At 47.8% G+C, this 23,704-nt stretch overlaps 2 protein-coding genes across 4 annotated transcripts in view; one reads left to right on the top strand and one right to left on the bottom strand.

Moving 5' to 3' along the window:
• LOC119389415 (actin-related protein 2/3 complex subunit 3-B) overlaps positions 1-12,413 on the bottom strand; it is a 109,297-nt gene extending 96,884 nt beyond the window's left edge. Inside the window, exon 1 of the mRNA XM_049414423.1 lies at positions 12,289-12,413. The gene's annotated coding sequence lies outside the window, so the exon portion shown is untranslated. The remainder of the gene's footprint in view (positions 1-12,288) is intronic.
• LOC119389411 (solute carrier family 35 member G1) overlaps positions 1-23,704 on the top strand; it is a 98,572-nt gene that overhangs the window by 26,133 nt on the left and 48,735 nt on the right. The window contains exon 1 of one of the 3 annotated variants that reach the window (XM_037656646.2): positions 21,537-21,881. The exons of the other annotated variants lie outside the window; for them this stretch is intronic. The gene's annotated coding sequence lies outside the window, so the exon portion shown is untranslated. Of the gene's footprint in view, positions 1-21,536; positions 21,882-23,704 lie in introns of those variants that run through there. 3 annotated transcript variants of the gene reach the window in all.

The raw sequence follows: 23,704 nt of genomic DNA, 5'->3' as shown, positions 1-23,704 counted from the left end.
ATCTATCTATCTATCTATCTATCTATCTATCTATCTATCTATCTATCTATCTATCTATCTATCTATCTATCTATCTATCTATCTATCTATCTATCTATCTATCTATCTATCTATCTATCTATCTATCTATCTAGCCGCCTACGACTTCGTGCTCTCCTGGTCGCTTGGTTAATCGAATGTGCACCAAAATTGGTATGGAGTAACATGACTGTATGACGAACATAAATGACAAGTCATAACATGAAAATCATGACACGAATGTCATGTACAGCATGATTTACATGCTACGCTCATGCTGCGCTGGCGGCCGTTTCGCTAGATTGATATGCACCGAAATTGGTATCTTGCGACGTGACCGTGTGACGAACATAAATAACACGTGTTATCATGAAAATCATGACACGCATGTCATGTACAGCATGACTTACGTGCGACGCTCATGGGGCGCTGGCGGCCGTTTCGCTAGATTGATATGCACCGAAATTGGTATCTTGCGACGTGACCGTGTGACGAACATAAATAACACGAGTTATCATGAAAATCATGACACGCATGTCATGTACAGCATGACTTACGTGCCACGCTCATGGGGCGCTGGCGGCCGTTTCGCTAGATTGATATGCACCGAAATTGGTATCTTGCGACGTGACCGTGTGACGAACATAATTAACACGAGCTATCATGAAAATCATGACACGCATGTCATGTACAGCATGACTTAAGTGCCACGCTCATGGTGCGCTGGCAGCCGTTTCGCTAGCTTGATATACACCAATATTGGTCTCTTCCGACGTGACCGTGTGACGAACATAAATAACACGAGTTATCATGAAAATCATGACACGCATGTCATGTACAGCATGACTTACGTGCCACGCTCATGGTGCGCTGGCGGCCGTTTCGCTAGCTTGATATACACCAATATTGGTCTCTTCCGACGTGACCGTGTGACGAACATAAATAACACGAGTTATCATGAAAATCATGACACGCATGTCATGTACAGCATGACTTACGTGCCACGCTCATGGGGCGCTGGCGGCCGTTTCGCTAGATTGATATACACCAAAATTGGTATCTTGCGACGTGACCGTGTGACGAACGTAAATAACACGAGTTAATATGAAAATCATGACACGCATGTCATATACAGCATGACTTACGTGCCACGCTCATGGTGCGCTGGCGGCCGTTTCGCTAGCTTTATATACACCAAAATTGGCATCTTGCGATGTGACCGTGTGACGAACATAAATAACACGAGTTATCATGAAAATAATGACACGCATGTCATGTACAGCATGACTTACGTGCGACGCTCATGGGGCGCTGGCGGCCGTTTCGCTAGATTGATATGCACCGAAATTGGTATCTTGCGACGTGACCGTGTGACGAATATAAATAACACGAGTTATCATGAAAATCATGACACGCATGTCATGTACAGCATGACTTACGTGCCACGCTCATGGGGCGCTGGCGGCCGTTTCGCTAGATTGATATGCACCGAAATTGGTATCTTGCGACGTGACCGTGTGACGAACATAAATAACACGAGTTATCATGAAAATCATGACACGCATGTCATGTACAGCATGACTTACGTGCCACGCTCATGGTGCGCTGGCAGCCGTTTCGCTAGCTTGATATACACCAATATTGGTCTCTTCCGACGTGACCGTGTGACGAACATAAATAACACGAGTTATCATGAAAATCATGACACGCATGTCATGTACAGCATGACTTACGTGCCACGCTCATGGGGCGCTGGCGGCCGTTTCGCTAGATTGATATGCACCGGAATTGGTATCTTGCGACGTGACCGTGTGACGAACATAAATAACACGAGTTATCATGAAAATCATGACACGCATGTCATGTACAGCATGACTTACGTGCCACGCTCATGGTGCGCTGGCGGCCGTTTCGCTAGCTTGATATACACCAATATTGGTCTCTTCCGACGTGACCGTGTGACGAACATAAATAACACGAGTTATCATGAAAATCATGACACGCATGTCATGTACAGCATGACTTACGTGCCACGCTCATGGGGCGCTGGCGACCGTTTCGCTAGATTGATATACACCAAAATTGGTATCTTGCGACGTGACCGTGTGACGAACATAAATAACACGAGTTAACATGAAAATCATGACACGCATGTCATGTACAGCATGACTTACGTGCCACGCTCATGGTGCGCTGGCGGCCGTTTCGCTAGCTTGATATACACCAAAATTGGTATCTTGCGACGTGACTGTGTGACGAACATAAATAACACGAGTTAACATGAAAGTCATGACACGCATGTCATGTACAGCATGACTTACGTGCCACGCTCATGGTGCCCTGGCGGCCGTTTCTCTAGGTTGATCGACCCCCAAGTTGGTATTGCGCGACGTTACTGTGTGACGAACATAAATAATAGGAGTTAACATGAAAACCATGACACGCATTTTCCTCAATGACATACAAGACGATGTATGCAGCTCTTTGCTGGCTGCTTCGCATTACATCGATTCCCACAATGCGTGGGATCTGCCGGCTTTTTTTACGTCCCAAAACTACGATATGATTATGAGGGACGCCATATTGGAGGGCTCCTGAAATTTCGACCACCTGGGGTTCCTTAACGTGCACCTAAATCGAAGTGAACGGGCCTAGCATTTCGCCTCCATCGAAATGCGGCCGCCGCAGCCTGGATTCGATCCCGCGACCTTCGCGGTCAGCTGCCGAGCGCCATAGCCACCACCGTGGTGGGTTGAAAAGCGACAGCTAACGGTGCCAGTAATGCCTGGTGCATTTATGATTCATATTTCCCGTTTGTATAGTTTGTTGGAAAGTAAATCGGTGCGTTTGTTGTCACACTAATGACTCTCAGTGCCGAGTAGGGCACGCGTAAAAGAGATTGAAGCATATTCCTTTCCGAGTTTTTTTATTTATTTATTTGGCAAGCAACGCTGATAGTCGGCGCGCTACGACTTGATTTGCTCGTTTGCCGTGTTTCTCTTGGCGGGAACATGCTTTGCGATCCATTAATGCAGGAACGGGCAACGGCTACGTTTGCTGCATCGCCTGTTGAAGACATTCAGTGGCGACAAGCACGCTGACAGACGTGTTCGCGTGCATCTGCGTGTGTACACGCGTAAATCACGCACCACACGAAAGCAATTTCCGCTTTCGCTCGGTGGGAGAATAAAAGCAGCGGCAATGGGCGCGTTGCCATCGCAACTGCACGCAACAACTGCAGCGAAATCGAGACGGGAACGCTTATACTGTGTCCGCCGGGTTACTCTTGCTTTTTCCTCGCTAATTTTCGTCACGTGCTTTAACTGGGATCGTTAGTTCCATTCGCGAAGATCAATATTTTATTGGCGAAGGATAGCACTGCGCGCATCGTTGGCTAGTTTTTGTAGTTTCCCACTTAAAGGGTACCTGAACTACTTAAAAAGAAAACGACATTGGAGTGAGCAATCACAGTTTGATCCCTGTTGAATTCGAAAGCCGATGTGAGAGTTTTCAAAAGTGAACACAAATAGCATTTGGTGGGAAAAGAAAAAAAGAAACAGCGGCTGCAGCCGCAGGGCTTCTTGAGATGCTGAGCCAACGCGGTGACGTCATCTTCGGTGTACCGTGTCATCTGCAACAGCAGGAGAGGTAAAGCGTGACCTCCGCGATTAGCTGCGGCAACGCGCGCAGCCGGAGCTAGTCACGGAGGCCACCGTTGAAGATACGAGAGACGCTTGCTCACGTTGCGCTCGGCAGTTTGTCGTCATGGCAGATACTGTAATCCAGCTGCAGAACTTTCAGCGTCTCTATACGAGCCTCGGGTACATAAACAGCGCTCTCGCAATTCGGATCAGTGAGCGCCGCGAACATTGCGTCGGAGTGCAGCGCGGCTCTGCCAAAGGTTCCGATCGATGACGGAGTTCGGGTTAGTTCGTTTCCATGCCCACACTTTCGCCGCGTTCGCGTGCACGGGGCAAGACAAACTTTTCTTTCGCGTGTATTAAAGCTCGTGTTTCAACAACCACGGAAAAAATGGAAAAATTACGACATCGTCATAATGTCGGTCCTTGTTAACCTCAAAGTTTTACAGAATTCTAAACAACTTCAGCTTCCCTATAAAGGGCCCCATACAAGCCCACGAAAATACATAAGCGAGCGCGTTATTCTCTCCTGGCGTTTCTGGTCTTTCTGGCGCACTTCGTGACGCAAGAAGAGTGACTCACGTGACGCCATTACGGTACATACCCTCGACTGGTCCATATACGCGAAGTACCAGTTGTGAATTGTCTCCTCCACTGCTTTGCCATGCAGCAGCCCACCTGTTCTTCTTTGTCTCGCATGACTATCGTGCGCGATCAACTGATTTCACTTCATTTTGTGTGTTTCCGACTGCGCCAGCGGAGATAACAGCGTGTAGCGGACAAGCGCGAAATCCTGATAGGCTCCACGCTTAGTGCTGGCATTGTACACGTGCTTTTAAGACATAAGTGGCGAGGAGGTGATATCGCCTGTAGGAATGGTAGTGAAGGCGAAAAAAAAAAACACTCCCTTGTCTTTTAACTCGAGGTGGTGAGGGGTCCTTTAAGCAGGAGGCAGTGTAAATATCAAGCGACGAGCAGCAGCTATCTCGGAACATGGCTGAATGCTCAACGCCAAATCGCCAATGCCCAACGTAAGGAAATTCAAAGGCTGGTATGAACTTGAACGTAGGCATTTTTGTTTTCGGAAATGCGAGTCTTCGTTCACCTTAGCTAATTGTCGTCGTTCTGAGGTTTGGCCATTACGAAAGTCACATTATTATTGGCTGGCGGCCGTATATGTACTCGAATTCTTTGTGCCGCCTTATTTACGGTAGTTCGTACTGGCGTATACCTTTCTTTCTCCCATTTCGGAGACATTCAAGATACTGTCAGTACTCGTATTTCTCGTGTTTCGTTCGGTTACGGTAGCGTCTCATCCCCTACCTGTCTCCTCCAACACCACCAGCTCTCAATTTACGTAATAAGAAGCCTTATCACGAGCTGAGGCCTTTGGAGCCTTGGTTTATATTCAGAGAAATTTGTCCTAGGCTTGTATTGTTCGTAAGATAGCAATTATTTCTGACGCTGGACATATATTATTACTTACAAGAGAGAGATGGAGTTTAGTCACAGGTTAGGTGGGCTGTTGAGCCATACAGAAGGCGACCGGTCAATTACGAGTGGAACTTTGTTTCGAAAGTTCGTAAATACGGCCCCAAGTTCTTATGTGCGTTCACTGCTCTGTGGTGGAAATATGTCTTGTTAAAAAGTAAACAACTTTTACTTAAATATTAATAAAGAACTGTTAAGGTTTTACGTCCCAAAACCACGATGTGATTATGAGAGACGCCGTAGCGCAGGGCTCCGGAAATTTCGACCACCCGGGGTTATTTAACGTGCACCGGAAACTAAGCACACGGGCCTCTAGCATATTGCCTCCATCGAAATGCGGCCATCGCGGCCGGGATTCGATCCCGCAACCTTCGGGTCAGCCGTCGACCACCACAACCACTAGACCGCCGCGGTGTGTGACCTAAATATTGCTTATATATGTTGGCGTCGATAATCGCTGACACTGCGTGCGTGACTATGCGGCACCTTTATGTACCACGTGACAGCGCCTACACACACAGTTTTTTATTGTTCATTGTAGTCTTTCTCTTTCGGTAACCTTTCGCACAACCTTTTAATCATTCCGAGTTCAGTATGTCGAACCGGATATATCCTCTCGATAGCACTCCTGTTGTCCCTTGTTTCTTTCTTTGTCTCTCTGTGCAATCGACTCTCGCGATGTTCTGTGAGACCAACGGTATTTCGGCGCTCAGCTTACGACGTCGCGTTTTTCATTGCTCACATTCCCGTAAGAACACTTGTGACATTCCCGTAAGAACGACAATCAACATTGGCGACGAAATTGTCTCAGCGAAAGGAGAGACACCGAGCCAAGGAAAAGAAAATAAAACAAACGAGCAAAAAAGAACGCATTGATTTTTCGTTGCCAGCACGGGTTCTTAAACCGGGCCACGGATACGTCGAGGGATATGTGAAAGCGCCAGAGTTTGCTGTCCATTTTTTTTTGTTTTTCCTGTCTTGTTTTGATTTGCGCTTTCCTCCAAGTTAGCGTTTTCTACCACTCTCGCAAAATGGCTCGCTCTGTAGGAACGCTTAGACGTTTTATAGCGGCAACCCAGAGGAGCTTTAAGAGTTGAAGTCGAAGCTTTAGAAGGACCTCTTGCGTCTTGTAGGAGTACGCTGCCAAACTGTACAGCGTTATTTCTTTTCGCCAGCAGTAGACCAGGAAAGGGAATTACAACGACGCGTATGACTGTCGTGAGGGGTAAAAAAAAGTATCAAGCATCGCTGGCATTTCGGTTCCAACTGGCACGGTTTTTGTTGTGCAACATTCCTTGCAGAAGCATGGCCACCTTGCAATTGAAAAAGCTCGGCTATTTCGCATTAATTTCACTGCATTCGTCTGTGCTGCTAAAACGGCCAGCAAAAGCGGGGATCTTCGAAGAGGAATGGAGAGGGAGAGAAACGAAGAGGAAAGGCAGGGAGGTTAACCAAGCTTTGGCTCGGTTGGCTACCCTACACGTGGGGTGGGGGAGAAGGGGAATAATAGAAAGGAAAGGGTAGAGAAGAAAGAAGAACTAAGAGTAAAAAAAAGTCACAGTTTCGCCTCAAGGGCGAATCAATGAATGCGATAGCAAGAAATTGGAATGCCACAGGAAGAACGGCAAGCAGATAGAAACTTGCTGCGCACTGCTCAAAAACAAAGGACGCAGGAAAATAAAACACACAAGGCGAGTGCGAACTAACAACTGTCACAGCTCGGCACTTACAGCGCGCTGCTGAGACACATAGAAGAACTCATGAAAACAACACGCAGGTATACATAGGACGAGCGCGAACTGTCACAGTTGTCAATTCAACTAACCCCTACTTTGGCTCTTCAATCTAGCAGATCACTCCTTTCGCAAACGCGGCCGCTGCAGCGAGCAAAGTGACCTTCGTGTGGTCTATAAATTCAACGCAAACTTTGCTGAAAGCACAAGATGCACAAAACTCCCCCTCAAGAAATAATCGTGCGAGCACGGTCGACCACACCCTGCATGTCAAAGTACAAGTCGAAGGCGCACATCCCAGCTCTGGCTAAACACTAGTTTTAGAATTGGGCACCCAAGAAGTTTGCGAGCGGCCAGGAAGCATGCGCAGAACGCAAGCCACTCTCGGACTCTTGCGCTCATGTTGTCCCAAGACCCTGCAGCGCCTTCGTTTGGGCGGCAAACAAAAACGCAGAGAGCGCGACCTCAAGAGAAGAAATAAAAACGGCGCTTGGCAGTGGCACGTGAAGCCACGGCTCGCGTTTCCTAGGGGCGTCGATTGTGGTCACTAAGATACAACGTCATTTGGCTCTAGTTGGTACATATTCCTGAGGCTAAAATTGGTTGGTTGGTTGGACCTTGTCAACCTTACAGCGCAAACGCACTTCTTTGTCCTTCTTACTTCTTCTTTACTTCTATCAAACCAGAGCACACGCCGGAGTAGAGCGAGCGCCGCATGCTACAGTTGGCTATGCTATATGTGGCTTTGCCTGCGTTACTATCATCATCAAGGCGCTCGAAGAACAAAAGGAAGAAGACTTCTCTTTCGCGCGAGCGTGCGCTGAGACGGTTATACTTTACATGCGTAACGTGCGTGTGTATTCTGCCGCTAGTATCAAAAATACCGAATGAGGCATGGCGTAATCTGCGGAGCGAGGGGTCGCAGGTTCGAAACCCCGGTCGAGCGCTTCGGGATTTTTAAAGACGATAGTCTTTCTTGGGGAACTTAAACGCAGAAATTTTGGTCTGTCTGTCTTTCTGTTTGTCGGCACGTCACCCGATTCAAACAACCGGCCAAAGTTGAACCACTTGCTTACCGCCCACCCATCTTGAACTGGTACGGCTGTTCATACTTGTGAACGTTGTCGATCAAAAAGTAAATATTACGCATATCTGAGGCGTAACCTCATTAGGTAAGTATTAGGTGGTGTGTTCCTTTAATAGAAAATACATAGATACGCAATTTTAAAGACCTTGATGGTATGCGTTTAACGTTGAGACAGTAACTCGTTTATTAAAAGATTGCCACAGCTGAAGCGATCAGCGGTCCAAGCCGAGCAAGCGCGAGCGCCAACAACAACCGTCTTCGTCTTCTTTCGCAGGCGTTCTTGTCTGCGCCCTACCATGTTACAAATCACTCCCCCGCGGAAAAGGAGCCATCCTGGCGACGTAAGGAACAGGTACAACTGGTGGGTCATAATGCGGCTTCAGTCGATCGACGTGAACAGTCTCGCGGCCGCGACGACGGCGGTCCGTAGATGATTGAACAGGCTCAATCATATAGTTAACTGGGGATGCTTGACGTAGGACGCGGTAGGGGCCTTCGTACTTAGGCAGTAGCTTTGTGGAAAGGCCAGGAGCGGAGGAGGGAACGCGAAGCCACACCAACGTTCCAGGCGAATACGACTGAGGAGGCAGGTTTTCGTCATGACGGTCCTTCTGGCCCTACTCGCCCTACAATGTTACAACCCTAGTTTCTTAAGGTGCGCTGAAAATGCGACTGCGCTGAAACTTGTCTTCCTCCGTGCCCTCTGCACAAGCTCATGTTGTGTTTCGGTTTCGGTTCAGTATTGCATTGTACGAATGACAGGGGGCGCCGCTCTGGCATTCCTGTTTTACCCAGGCGACGTGTAAGTAAGAGAGTTTGTGGAGAGTACTCGTTGAGTGCGGACGTTTCTTCTCCTTCGGCGCATCGCGCCAAACAGCGTGTTCGGGCTGGCCGGCGTTCCCACCGGTCGCGTTGGTCACCGCCGGTCTTCGCCTGCCGCTGCACCGGGACTACCAGCCCGCAACACAGCACTCATGTTTCCCGACGTATTGCCAGATGGCGTCCAATATTTCACGCAGCGCCTCTTCTATCGTCTTTAGACGACATTTGCAGCGAAGCACGCAGATACGCGGCCAATTTTTTTTCTTCTGAATTATTTTTATTTCTTGCCTTTATTTATATATACATACATATACATATCCAGGGCATGACGGCGACGGCAAAAATCCGCCGAAAGTGTCCATATTTTCTTTCATTTCATTTATTGACCCTAAGGGCCCGAGAACGGGCATTACATAAGGGGGGGGGATACAATACTTTGTACAGCAAATATACGGAAAAAGAAAAGTGCAATAACAATAAGCAAACATAATGCAAATACAATGTAAAAAAGGCAAACACAGTTCAGTAATGCAAGGTCCGGTAGAGTACAATAATTGCGATCAATATATAGTACAGTCTAGCAAAAAAAATACATAGAATAAATGAAAATCTGGAATCAGACATTACATATAATACATAGAATAAATGAAGATTTGGAATCAGACAATTCAGCTAGTTATGGAAGGACTGCTCGCTAAGGTAAGATAGTAGGGCTGATTGGAAACTATTTAATCCTTTAATGTTTGCAATGGTACGCGGAAGGGCGTTCCACTCGTTTATGCACAACACCAACGGAGAGTGTAAGCATTTTTCAGTGCGCGCAAATAGTGGGCGTACCTTGTGATCGTGGTCACATCGGGCCGAAATGTTTACGGCTGGATGGATGAATTTGAGCGAGAAAGGACTGTAGCTAAAATAAATGCCGTGGAAGAAGGACAATCTCGAATATTTTCTGCGTGTTGCGAGCGGTAAAATGCCAAGAGTTATTTTTATGGATGATACACTATGAAACCGTGAATAGGAGGCAGCAATAAACCTAGCGGCTTTACTTTGAATTGACTCCAGTATGCCATATGTTAGAAGCATACTCTAGGGATGGTTTAATGAGTGAATTAAATGCCTGAAGTTTAGTGTCTGAAGTAGCCAGACGTAGGCGGCGTTTTAAAATGCGAAGCTTACGAAATGCTTTGCTGGTAATTAATTATTTTACATGATTGTTCTATTTAAGATTGTAATGCAGGATAACAACTAAGTATTTATTGGACGATACCGTTTCAAGGGGAGAGTTGTTGATTCGGGATTTGATTGGCGTCTCGACCGAATTTAACTTGCTTGGTCTTTTCAACGTTAATTTTCATTTGCCATTTGCTACACCATTGGGAAAGTGTCGTTAAGTCAGATTGCAGGGTTAAAACGTCGTTCTGATTGGCTATTTCTTTATATATTACGCAGTCATCAGCGAAAAGTCGTACGGTAGACTGCACGTTAATTGATATATCGTTGATATAGATTACAAGTAACAACGGCCCTAAAACTGACCCTTGTGGAACGCCCGACTTGACGTGCGTCTGTTTGGATATGTAGGAGTCGATTTTAACACACTAAAATCTTTCAGTTAGCCTTCAATCCACTGAAATGCTTTTTGTCGAGCCGCAGACTACGTAGTTTTGTTAGAAGACGTTGATGAGGGACGCGATCAAACGCTTTAGAAAAATCAATAAAAATTGCATCGATTAACAATGACCTATTGATGGAGTTGTGTAAATCAGTAACTAGCTCATGAGTGTTACAGGATTTATGCTTCTGAAAGCCATATTGGTTTTCAAAAAGTAGCTTACTGGATTGAAGGTGAGACATTATGTGGCTGTATAAGATATGTTCGAGCATCTTACAACAAATGGATGTCAGAGAAATAGGACGGTAATCGTTAGCGATGTGCTTGTCTCCAGATTTAAAGCAAGGAATGACATTCTCCAGTCATCAGGAAGGCACCCAGAATCCAGTGACTGCTGAAATATTAGAGATAAGAGGTAGGATGATTTGTCTGACGTCAGCTTCGAAAGCTTTGCGCTGATACCGTCCGGACCCGGACAAGTTTTGCACAGTAGTCTCTCTATGGCGCCTGCTACGCCGGTTTCTGTTATCGTGATGGATTGAAACTCGTGCAAAACTGCATCCAGTGGAGGCATCGGTGTTTGTAACGGCAATTCGTCGGAAAAAACCGAAGCAAAATGCTGATTGAAAATTTCGGCGGATTGTTCTACCGACTGTAAGATACCATTTTCACATTTGAGTTGTACGCTGGTTTGCTTCTCTTTCGGTTTTATAATCCGCCAAAATTTGCCAGGGTCGGTCCTCATTAGATTGGGTAGAGCGTAGTTAAAAGTATTTGTCTTTAGCATCATGTATTGAGGATATTGCTAACTTTGACCGCTCTCTGTAGTTCGCCCAGTCTAAATTGACATTGTTTGACAGTCTAAATCATAATTGCTATCGCAATAAAAGAGATGGAAGCATTTGATTTGCTTGGCGTCCGGATATATGGATTGGTTGGACTAGCTATCAGTGGCTTCGCTATAGCAAGCAACGTCTTAGCATTTACCGCTTAACGATGCGCGGCGCTGTCATATGGGACGGACGAATGCTATGAACATCCGTTTAATGATTTTGATAAAAATCTCATTCCAGTATTTTTAATAATAATAATTTCTGGGGCGTGCCAAAAGCATGATATAATTATGAGGCACGTAGTTTCTACCACCTGAGGTTCTTTAACGTGCACCTACGTCTAAGTACACGGGCCTCTAGCGAACATCGCCTCCATCGAAACGCGACAGCCGTGGCCGGGGTCGAACCCGCGTCTTTCGGATCGGCAGCTGTGCACCGCGGCGGCAACCTCAACACCTTTGCGTACCCATGCCCCACGCCCTGCGGCATGCTCTTGTACATATTTTGCGCTTTGCATACATTTTTGCGTTCTTTTGTTCACGCGGTGCCTGTTTGCGCCTTCTGTAGGTGTGGCCAAGGAAAGCCTAAAGCTCGCTCCAATTTTGATCCAGGGGTAATTCAGCAGAAAAGCGCACCAAATTTGACCAGGGTGGCATCCGCTCCTTTCTGGGTTGTTATCACACGTAAGCCATCGCTTAACATGTGTAGTAGCTAAATCTTCGCGGCGCCTTTAAACTCACGTGCGATTAATGATAAATGAGGAGCTGAAAAGTGTTTGTGGATTACGTACACGCATTTGAGGTCCTTCCATGACTGCACAGAAGTACACATAATCGGTATACCATGAAGCCTGTGTTCGACAACCAGCTAACACAGATGTCACGCTCTATGAAAGAGCAATGTTGCTCCGGCGCCTACTGCATGCTTTCACCTTCCTGTTTCGTCTCTTTTCTCCCGCTTTCATGCCACTATACTTCCGATCATTCTTCAGGTGAGAAGCACATACGTGTCTTTTACAAATCGGTCATCGACATAATCACCCACTCACCTGCATACGCAGTCAAGGCACTTGACACGTACGCGTTCTTGCGAGCGTCTGGACCTTTCGGCGAGCCTCGCAGCAGAATGCCGAGAATGCGCGGAGATTGCGCGCTCCTTCTTTTATAGCACGTCTTATCTCTACACCGCGGATCCCAAGACTTGCGCGTAGAAGATGCACGGAGGAAGTCCCAAGCATATTTCGTGGGGGCGGCGGCAACTCTCGTCAAACATCCGGGACATGAAAACACAGCGGGAACCTCGTCCTCACAACCACCGCGTAAATGACGCCCAACCAGCTCCCATTATATAGCTCCGAACTGAAGCGCCTTGTGTTTCTGCGACGCTGAAACTTCGGGCAAATGTAGATGAAATGACATAAGCGCCGCATGCTGTTGGTGACGTCCTAATTAAGCTGCCACGGTAGGTCTAGAATAAAAGCTTGCTTCTATATGTATATACTGCAGTATATGTATATACTGAAGCTGGCGTTTTGTCTGAATGTAAGCAGTACATAGTCTGTGGTAACATCATCATCATGCCAATTTACGGACCGCAAATTCCTTTTCTGGATAATACGAGCCATCGGTCCCTTTCGTCAGACGTTGCCTCGTGTGTGGCGGACGATAATCCTCAACTTGGGGCATCGCCTGCCCGTTCGACGTACGCACGAGCGAGCCAGTCGTGGTCGTCACGCGTGTGAATGTGCGCGTGTCAAGCAGGCAGGCATCGCTGGCGAAAGCTGCCGCCCTAATTACGACGCTCATCAGCGCGGCCGGAGGCGCAAGGTCCGCTCGCCGTGAATGATCGCGCCGTCGGGCTCACGGCCGCAGGTCGAGGAAGCCGCCCGGCGGGTTCGGAGCGCGCATGTCGCCCAGCATATAGTTTCCCACAAAGACTGCTAAAGCTGTAAGCGTGGCTGTCAAGTCTGGCAATGATGGATTAGCGCACATTGGTTTACCTCAACTTCGCTCTCCTGGCTTCAGATAATATATAGTCTGTCACTTCTCAAACTGGCAATCGACAACAAAAAATTCACGTGAAAGCTGTACGAAATGTGGAGCATTGATTAGCCTGTGTTTCCCTTGTGTTTATCTGCTCTTTTCTGTTCTTTTCACGTGATTATGTGATATTTCATATCCCTTTTTTTTCTTGTGATTATTTGATTTCTTATTGTGAATATATATTTTCTATTCCATGACCTCCTTTCTACTGTGTTTCTACTGTTTGCTGCTCCGAGCGCGGTGCGTCTAACTCCCGGCGCTGGCGTTTCGCTGTGGCTTCACTGGCTCGGACAGACGAATTAGCCCATCGGCGACGCTGGCGTTCACGGGCAAGCAAGCGCTGGCGTTCCAAACGAGCTATGTGTATCAAACGTGGAACCTGTGTGACGCCAACGCGAGAGATGACACTATATATATACTATACGTGACACGAGACGACGACAGGGCGGTCCCTTACACTGCTCCGCAGTTAATATTACATTTTATATGCAGGTGTCGCTGCGATCATGCGTCTGCGCAGAGTCTTACTGCCTTAATTTAAACCAGTGAAATGGTATAAAAGGCGGTCACTGATGCCACAATAACATCCGAAACGACAAGTCGTCGAGTGCGAGCGAAATGCGTTAGCATTACTGCGTCGATGGATGGGGCGCCTTCGGTGTAGTCGAGACTACAAGAGTAAAGCCCTTTGATCTAGATCAAGGGGCTTTATACAATGAGTTGTCGACAGCGCCGCCTCTGGTGGTGTGAGTCCCAAATTTAGGTGGTGTATGAACCAGATGAGACCGACGGCAAACCACCAGCGTTGTGAAAAAGCGCCAAGCTGACGGCCATATACTGCTAACGCAATACTAACGAAAGACAAAAAATCCAGCCAGGTCCACTTCGCGAACACTGTCGAAATAGCGAAGCTTGTGCCCGTCATTCGTCAGGCTATATTGTACTTCTATGCTTTTCAAGTCTTCCCTTCGCTGGCGCTAAGCTTCGGGCTCCCTTGCGCGAACATCGCGGTTGGCTCGGCGACGACATGCCCGTTCTCACGTCGGGTGGCTTCTTCATCGAGAGAACGAGAAATGTTCGCCATTCTGAAAGCGCAAACTCCTGAACACTGACACTGACACGCTGTTTTACGCTACACTGCGCCTCACCGTCACCCCATCTTGGCGCGTTTCTCGCAGGCTCACCCCTCGACATCCTCCGTCCTCGCCCCCGCATCTCGCAGCATCTCGCAGCACGGCGCAGCCCTCCCCTTCCTAGCGAGCCTGACTCTCGCCACACTGCGAGACCAACGGCCACGTGATCATTTCTACGCCGACCCCCGGAGATGGAAGCCTCGACTTAGAACAGCTTCGAAAGAAAGGAGGGGGGGGGGGGGTAATACACGGAACGAAAGAGTAATACACGGAACGAAAGCTCGGGTGGGACATGGTGGTATCGTTCAACAAAGGAGGTTTGATGCTCCCGCGTGATTAACATAATTTGCTGTGGTGCTCGGTTGTTTCTGTCGTTCCCCTGACACGCACCGTTTTTCCGCCATTAACAGCCAGCCACTCGTCCACCTTTACACACATAGTGAATTCGATTCCCTGCATGCCCAGTGAACTGTTTCAAGCCCGTTTAGTTAGCTCTGTTCGGTTGCCTTTTGAGACGTTCTACCGTGAGTGCAAGGAATGCTGTGAACTCGTTCTGTGCTAAACTCGTGCTGATTGGAAGGCTATGTGTATACTTTTGTGATGACACGAGTGGCGAGCTTCAACACCTTATCCGACATTGAAGGGCAGGAATGGGTCTTCGGAAGGGAAGCGCCAGCCACTGAGCACCGCAGCCAGTATAAACACCCTGACCTGCTTTGCGTCGCCCGGCCAGGAGTTGTCAATTGCTGCGCACGAACGAGTAAACGGGTGAGTTGGAACCACGGAGTGGTTGGAACTCGTCCACGAAATTGGCGCGCAAGTAGACGCCAACACAAAGAAATGCACGGGGCAAACGCTATCGTGCTTAAAGGAACGCTGAAGAGAAAAACGCTTTTTCTCGTATTAGTAAATTGCTCTTTCAAAATACCAAAATCACCACGCTTGCTGCGAGAGGACGCTTGGAAAGCGAGAAAACGCGTAATAAGAAAATTCGGGTAGCGACGCCATGGACATTGAAATGCTCGCACTAATCACTGTGACGTCATAGATTTTGACGGCGTCTACTAGGGCGTACGCCGTTCCTAATCGGCAAAAATGAAGCACAGTGTCCTCCGAGGAGGCCATAGACTTAACATACCAAGTTTCAGGAAATTTCGTTGAGCCGATGTCGCCAGAATACGAAAAATACGCTTTGAAATCCGTGACGTCGCGCACGTAGATTTCGGCGCAAAATTTAAAAGTGAGACTTTGGTTTTCTTCTTTTTTAACAGACATATAATGGTAAAATTAATGTCATTAGAGCTTTCAGAGTACAATTTATCAATCTAAACCGATTCACTGCTTAAATTTAGTGTCCCTTTAACGCTATCATGTGTGCCCTTCCATGCGTTGAGAGGGCTAAGTGAAGGCCCGCACGTGAAGTCACGTTTCGGACAAGCGCATGGCTCTATTGTTGGGGTTTATGGTAATGGTGCGTATCAGCCATCGCGTCCGCAGGCCGACACAGGCTTATCATTTTTCGGGATACTTCCTCGCTCGACGTTGACAGAGAGACCTCAGAGAAGAGATTCGAACTGCCAGCTGGCGACGAGCACGCACGCGCGGAGGGTGCTCGTCGCCAGCTGGCAGCTCGGAGGGTGCCTTTATCTCCCGGAACGCGTGCATGCGATATTGGAGCGTAACTGGCTTATACGACTCCTGTATCATCAGATGTGTTTTTTCCACCTGTATTCCCGTTTCTAATGGAGTTGCAATGTTGAAAGTCGAGATGTCAAATGGCAAGCCGGAACACCGCCGACGGGCCTTGAATCACGCCAGCATGATTGTGCCCCAGCTGTTCGGTGCACGTGCCGGCGTTGCGAAACAAGCATGGTGCATCATCCACTTGCTGACTGAATGGACCGACGAGAGCATCTCGCAGGGGTGCGCGAGCAAGAGCAGTTCGCGCTCATGTTCTGACGTCAGAGTAGGACTATTTTATTTATCTAATCCGGTATAATGGAACGGATGCTACTCGTCGTCAGTCGCAGTACACGGCACTTAAGCCAAGTGAAGTTTGCAGCCATCCTTCTTCGACCTATATGGCGACAACTGATCGTAATTAACCCGGAGCGTGCCTCACAATGATACACGGTAAACTATGCAGGATTCAATTTATTTATGTTATACATGTCTTGATGTTACTTTTCAAGTGCAGCCAACAGTAATTGTGTTTGTTTTTTGCTGCACGCGTGTTTAGCTACGATGATACAACCAGGAACATATCATAACCTGCATACTTTACAATGCCTCTTTCTAACGTATTCTTCTCTCTGATGCGCATAAATAAATAAATAAATAAATAAATAAATAAATAAATAAATAAATAAATAAATAAATAAATAAATAAATAAATAAATACTACGGTAAAACGACGTTAATCCTGACAGAACCAATAAACATGTTGTGCTCTCTAAGAAAAAAACACTCCGACTCTCTTTTGTCAGTCCTGACTTGCCACGTATCTGAGACAGGCGAACTCTCCTCGGCGGAGAGTCACCGATAAGAGAGTCAACATGTTTCTTTAAAGAGATTCATAGACGTGGCATGTCAGGACTCACCGAAAAGGGTAACACACACACACACACACACACACACACACACACACACACACACACACACACACACACACACACACACACACACACACACACACACACACACACACACACTCACACACACACACACACACACACACACACACACACACACACACACAACACACACCACACACAAAAAGCACACATACCCTTTTTTTTCCTTCTTAGAGTGTGCTGCGACATACAAGCTAAGCCTACCAGTGTGAACCGTGATCAGTAAATCAATTGGTGCGCCTTCACGCGGGCCGAAATGTCGTGTCACGATGTTTCCGACTGTCCGGACTCGACCCTCTAGCAAGCTGGTGAACCGCGTTGAATGTGTTTTGAGTGAACACCGGCAAACACAAGTGTCGTTTGCATCCCCTCCTTTTTTCCTTCTTGTATTTCAGCGCTGGAAGTTATTGAACGGGGGTAAAAGAGGAGTGGAAGAAGCGAGAGCCTTCCGGGAATGCCGGCCGCTCGATACGCAGGCGTGCGGAAGTCAGCCTCGTAAAGAAAGCCTATAGGCGAAAACCAGGCGAAGAAGTGAGCGAAGGCGGGCGTGAGCCGCGGCACTTTTCAAACGGCAGCCCGCCTTTGGTGGAGCAAATTGAACACGTATCGAAACGACCGCAGCTGGGCGTGCGTCACGCGCGGCCACCGCTGGCCGTTCACTGCGGGCCGCAGGAAAAAACGGCCGTTTGCGTTAAAAAGAAGTTTGAGCACACCTGCAACGTGAGGCCGGGGATGCGCTTAGCCTTTATCGCGGCGCACCCACACGAATAAGCCCTCGTTTTACTTTGTTCCGGTTTCAGTACGCCCGCAGTGCGGAACACATGTGGCCCTCATATAGTATAGTGCGCGTTCAAGAATTAACAATGGGGCCGCATTATGGCAAGCCACTGCTGCTGTTCTAATCTATACGTATGCTGACAAGAAGAAAAAGGAGCGACTACGCCGTTCGCTTTACGCAAGAACGGAATGCTTACCTCTGTTACATCATGAGAATGCGACGACGCACGAGGCCGTACATTTGTATTCCATTCGAAAAGCTTTCTCATGCTAAATTAATTATAAAGAAGAAAATATGACCTTACATAACTAATCGTTTGGACGGAATTAAATTATTGCGCCTTTAGGATGGATGGGAAGTGTCTGCGCGTTATGATACTGGTTACTATAATACCAATGTCGGTATTTAAATAAATCAGCCTGCCAGACATCCGTCGCTTCATTACAAGCTCCACGAAATCTGTCGGCGAAAGTTTGTTTGTTGTATTGTTTGTATACATACAACGCCTGAAAGGTCGTGGTTTGGCGCCGGTACTGCTAAATCTAAGTAACCTTTAACGATGCTTGCACTACTATATGTGTGAGCAAACTCTTGGACAGTTCGAAAAGAAAGATAGAGGGAAGTACAAGACCAAGCAATAAGCATTGGTTCACGAGTGCTGTATATATTGCCTATATATGCGTTCAGTGGAAATATGCAGCGGGGGAATCGCGTGTTCAGCTCACTTACGCAGCCTCTGCGGCAATGATGCGCTCATTATGGTGGAAAACGGGGCTAGTTGGGCATACTCAATGAACAGCACAAGAAAAGCCAAAGACACAAAGGACAAGGCACTGACTGCCAACTGAAACATTTATTGCGCTGAATCATGCCTTAAGTGAAAGGTGTCACACACTTAATGAGAGCAGCATTTTGGCCAAGTTGGTAATTCATAACCCCAGAACGATTGCGCAACGAAAACACACGGACGACAAAGAAGACACACTCAGCGCAACTTGTTTGTGCTGTGTGTTTTTTGCGCTGAGTGTCCTTCTTTGTCGCCCATGTGTTCTCGTTCCTGAAGTGTCACACCAGGGTCCGGTAAAAGAAAAGTTTAAAAACTAACAAAGCCCCAAGCTCTTTGTCAAGCAAGGCAATTGAAGGTTGCACGACGCGTTCCTTGGACAGAGAACTGATGCGAGCATCGATTAAATATGCGCTCTATGGTATAATGCGTCGTTATTATCTGTTCATTAGGAGAAACATTGCAGTATATACATATTTGCAGTTGTATGTGTACGATTGCTCGTTACAATGTGTTTTGAAGCCACCAACGGTTTACTGCCGTGCAGCATGCTCGCTTAGAGTTAGATGGAGTGACGAAACTAAGTTCGCAGGGGTAAAATGGAATCAGCTCGCACAGGATCATGGGGAGAGGCCTTCGTCCTGCAGTGGGCTAAAACAGGCTGAGAATGATGATGGTGATGATGATCGTCGGTCATATGCGTCTCGCCATATTAGTCTATATGCCGTTAGTCTATAAGTCTATTAGTCTATTCGTCCGTTAGTCTATTAGTCTATAAGCCGTTCCACCGGCAGAATCTATTTTTTGCGCTCTCCCTCCCCTGAAAGCGCTGCCATCGTGGTGGGCATCGCACCCGCTACTTCAGTAGCGTCACAGCTTAGCCACTTGGCTGCCTCGGCTGTCGTGCGCGCCTTCGTCCTGACAGGTGAGGCGCAGAAGCAAACGCTTGGTCTGGTCTGTACGACACTGATCGCGTATGGGGTGAAAAATTTATTTAACGAGTATTTAACCGTGGTCTGGTTCGGTGTTGGTGCGGTAGCGCATGCATTTCTATCATGACGTGGTGTAGGAACAGCACACCAGCCTGTCTTTGTTCAAACTCTGCCTGTTGGATGGAGATCTTACATGGGAAGGACGAGCGTGCGTCGAGGGGCACGGCTTAAAGCCGCCGTTGAAGGCCCTGCTCTCCGGCGAAAGCCGTGCCACCGGCAGAATCTACCCATTCTGCTTCCTCCCTTATATGGGTCTCTTATATGGGTCTTCGTGGTTGGTATCGTGGGTTAAAAAAAGACAACTGGAGCTGACGCTTCTGCGTTGTAGCTCGATCGATGGTTAAAATTTTTGTTCCGATTTTACTTTCGAAAAATCAATGGTCGGGGCCGTGGAACGGGCGAGCAAAGAACACAAAGCAGACGCAGCAGCCCCCCCCCCTCCTTCTCGTTCAAACACACACACACACACACACACAACACACACACACACACACACACACACACACACACACACACACACACACACACACACACACACACACACACACACACACACACACACACACACACACACACACACACACACACACACACTCCGGAAGATTGAAAACTCGCCGCATCTGTCGGCGCTCATGCACTCGGGTTTTTCTCAAACACGCAGCAGACTCACTCCATCATCTCCCTGTGTAAGTCCTCAGAGAAATGCGCTTTATGAACCTTCGCGCCAACAGCGTGCTCAGCTCGTTTTTTTCCCCTCTAACAACTGCGCCCGTCTGAAAACGAACGGGATAGAGTCAGGGGGGAAAAGATTAAAAAAAAAAATTGTCGCGCAATAACCTTTCGGGTGCTCCATGTAGGTTTGATTTGGTCTGTTATTTTAATCACTTCTGCTTCGCGAACCACTCAGGTCACATTAGCTTGCGAGAGTGAGACATAAAGCTCGGGATCTGACTAGTTTGCTGCTTGCTGTAGAGTTTAACCAGCGTAGAGTGACACATATCATAACCAACGTTGGGGTGCCACTGCTATAGCATGTCTCGAAACCGCGACGACGGGTGTCGCTGATTTTCTGTTCCTTCTTGATGCACTACTTCACCAAGTACGCAGTGCGCAAAGACGGATCTCACAATCAGCGAAGGCGAGATTCAGAGGTTGCTAGGCTGGATACACATGACGACACGGATGGCTGATTCAGTCCACAGAAGGTGTAACGAATCGTGCCTCTTACGGATCGTTGGCAGTGCTTTTGCGCGTGCTTTCCCATTGTTTTCAGGGCCACCGTCAAACTCATCCACCCGCTAAATCTGGCCTGCTTTATAAATTCCGGACGGACAGTTTTCTCGCTGAGTCGGCGTATAAATCTTACACATTTAAAAGGATTGAGCGAAAAAAAAAAAGACTACAGGCGTTTAATAATAAATTTTGGAGTTTTACGTTTCAAAACAACGATATGATTATGAGGGACGCCGTAGTAGAGGGCTCCGGAAATTTTGACCATCGGGTGTTCTTTAACGTGTACACGGGCCTCCAGCATTTCGCGTCCATCGAAATGCGACCGCTGCGGCCGGGATTTGATCACGCGGACCTTCGGGTCAGCAGTCGAGCACCGTTACCACTAAATCACTAGGGCGGGTTATAGGCGTTTAAAATAAACGGACAACGCACGATATTCGAACACACCGTATTCTCACCGCGCACCGAGCGAGCGTTAAAAGTCATTTTGTGGAGGCCTCGGAGCCGAAGACTCTTTCGGAGGCCTCGGAGCTGAAGCTCGTTCTCCTCCTCGGCGTCGATAGCAAAGCAAAGCCACGTTGCCCGAGGTGGATTCCCATTTCGGCTTTTCCTTGCCAGTATAGAGCCCCGTTCCGTGCGCCTATATAGCATTCGCTGCACGCATCGAAAAGGGCGCCAGCTGCTTGCAGCTAGAGCGCGCGCGCGCCTCGTGTTCCGTTGTTCAGTCCGTGGGGCCGGCAATCTTGCTTGCTCCATCGGCTCTGCCGCCTCGCTGCCTGCCGCCTGACGCATCACAACGCCTCCCCCGCCTCCTGCTTCTGCGCTGCGAGTAAGGCTGTGACTTAACGATGGGATACCCTAATGGCTGCGGGACGCGCTACAAAGCGCTGTAGCGGTCGCAGCCGTTGTAACAGATATCATCGCCGGCGGACTGGATCGAACTGCACCGGATTCGTCGATGCCCGGTCGGCGGGCAGAGCGTGCCAGCCGTCTCTGATAGCTCTGTGACAAGCTCTCCGTCGTCACCGTCATCTTCGACCGCTACGGTGAGCTCCACAGCCCGAGGGCCGAGCAAGTATCTTCGCTGTGATTTACTTACATTCCTTTAGCTTTTTAGTGTACGAAAATAAAAGACGTAGACAGCCAATATTCCTGCATGTATCTTAGGTGGGCGCTGTGTATACGTTTATCGTGCTGTCCGTGTTTGTTTTTGTGCGCTATAAAGCTAAATAGAATACCAGCGTACGGAAATTCTTTCACGCTTCTATTTCTCGTGATCGCAAGCTCTCTCGGTATGTTTCCTTATTGTTCTGTAGTTTGTTTATTTATCGCGACGGTCGCACACGCACTTGCTGCGTTCACTTCGTTGACCGCTATGTGTAGCCACTACATCTGGTGTCCCGTTCAGCAATTTATAATTGCTACATCCGCGGTATACATATCTCGCTTCATTGTTTTTTTTCCCCTGTCCTATAGATTCGTTTCAGCAGATATACGTGACTTTGGCTCTGTTTGTCCTTGTACTTCATGTTCGTGAGCAGAAATACGAATGTAAATGTGTAGCATTTATGAGTCGAACCGTACCCTCGGCTCTGTGAAGACGACACGGCCCACTTTACCAGACGTCGTGGACTGCCACCCCAATATACGTTGCCGGCCAGCCTGCACGTATTGCGTTTATAACTGCGTTGATTATTAGTTTCGGCATATTCACAATAACAGTTAACGACAACATTGAATCGATCGAGGGAAGAGTTCATACCAACTATCCGTGTAAAAATTATTCTTAGTGAAGAATAGGAGGGGGGGGGTCACATAAGTGATTATTCATGTATGTGCTATTTGCATCCTCAGTGGCTTTTCTTTTGTTTTGCGAGAGGCGGGGATCGTAAAGCTGTACCACTCAACATGGTGAATGCGGGACCTGGTATCCCGCATTCACCGTGTCCCTAAGGCGCGCCTTCCCTACCACCAATATCTTTTCCCACTATGTGCCTGCAGCCGAAAGTGCGCGCGTATGAGCATAATGTAGTCGAGGTGCGCGAGGACAGGGAGGACAGGTAAGGGATGTGTGGTAAACGAACGGCAGATATGGCGCGAATTTTCTTTAACCTCTCATGTGCACATGCGGAGAGCGCCTGCAGTGTTTCACGACGTCTTGGTTAGGTGCACTGCGCAGCCTCGTGGCATTATAGCCCCCCTCCGGAGAAGATGCAGCGTCTTAACACATGTTTATAAAGGCCACAAAGAAACTGAAAAGCCAAACAATAACGACGAGTTACGCGGAAGTGGGGAACAAAGCGCTTAACGTTCACAGAGGTCGTTAAAGACACTTTCTCCTGTATCTCGGCTTCGCAACAACAGTAAAATGAGTGAGCTGTTCATAAAGGTTCGTCGTGAATATTTTATTATAAGCAGGGTGTCGGAACGGAGCGAAAACCAAAAACGAAAAAAAAGGAAATTTTTGACAGGAACGAAAACGTAACCGAAACTTTATATATTATTTCGTTCCGGAGTGAAACTAAAATTTTTAAATCGTTTTTCGGTTCACGAGAAAACTTGGCAATCCGGAACAAATGAGGTCATGCAACGTGAGCAATTATGCAGATCTCTGAGTACAGTATTAGCGCGAACCTCAGGCAGGAATTCCAAAGCGAAGAGATGTTGATATTGCGCGAAAAACGAAAACAGTGCCAACCAGAGATGTTTATATTAACGCAAGCGGGCTTTTACGCGCCTGTCACGCAGGCCAGCGTGGAGAGGGCATTGTCGGCGTTGAAGTTTGTTACAGCGAAAGCTGTTATGAGATCACAACAGCCGATTTTGGCGCCATAGTTGTCCGCCGCCGCCGGTCTCCGTAACTGCTATC

The sequence above is a fragment of the Rhipicephalus sanguineus genome, chromosome 4 (assembly GCF_013339695.2).
Source record: "Rhipicephalus sanguineus isolate Rsan-2018 chromosome 4, BIME_Rsan_1.4, whole genome shotgun sequence".
In the NCBI taxonomy this organism is placed as follows: domain Eukaryota; kingdom Metazoa; phylum Arthropoda; class Arachnida; order Ixodida; family Ixodidae; genus Rhipicephalus; species Rhipicephalus sanguineus.
The sequence above is the reverse complement of the archived record's forward strand: the minus strand, read 5'-3'. Positions and strand labels throughout refer to the sequence as shown.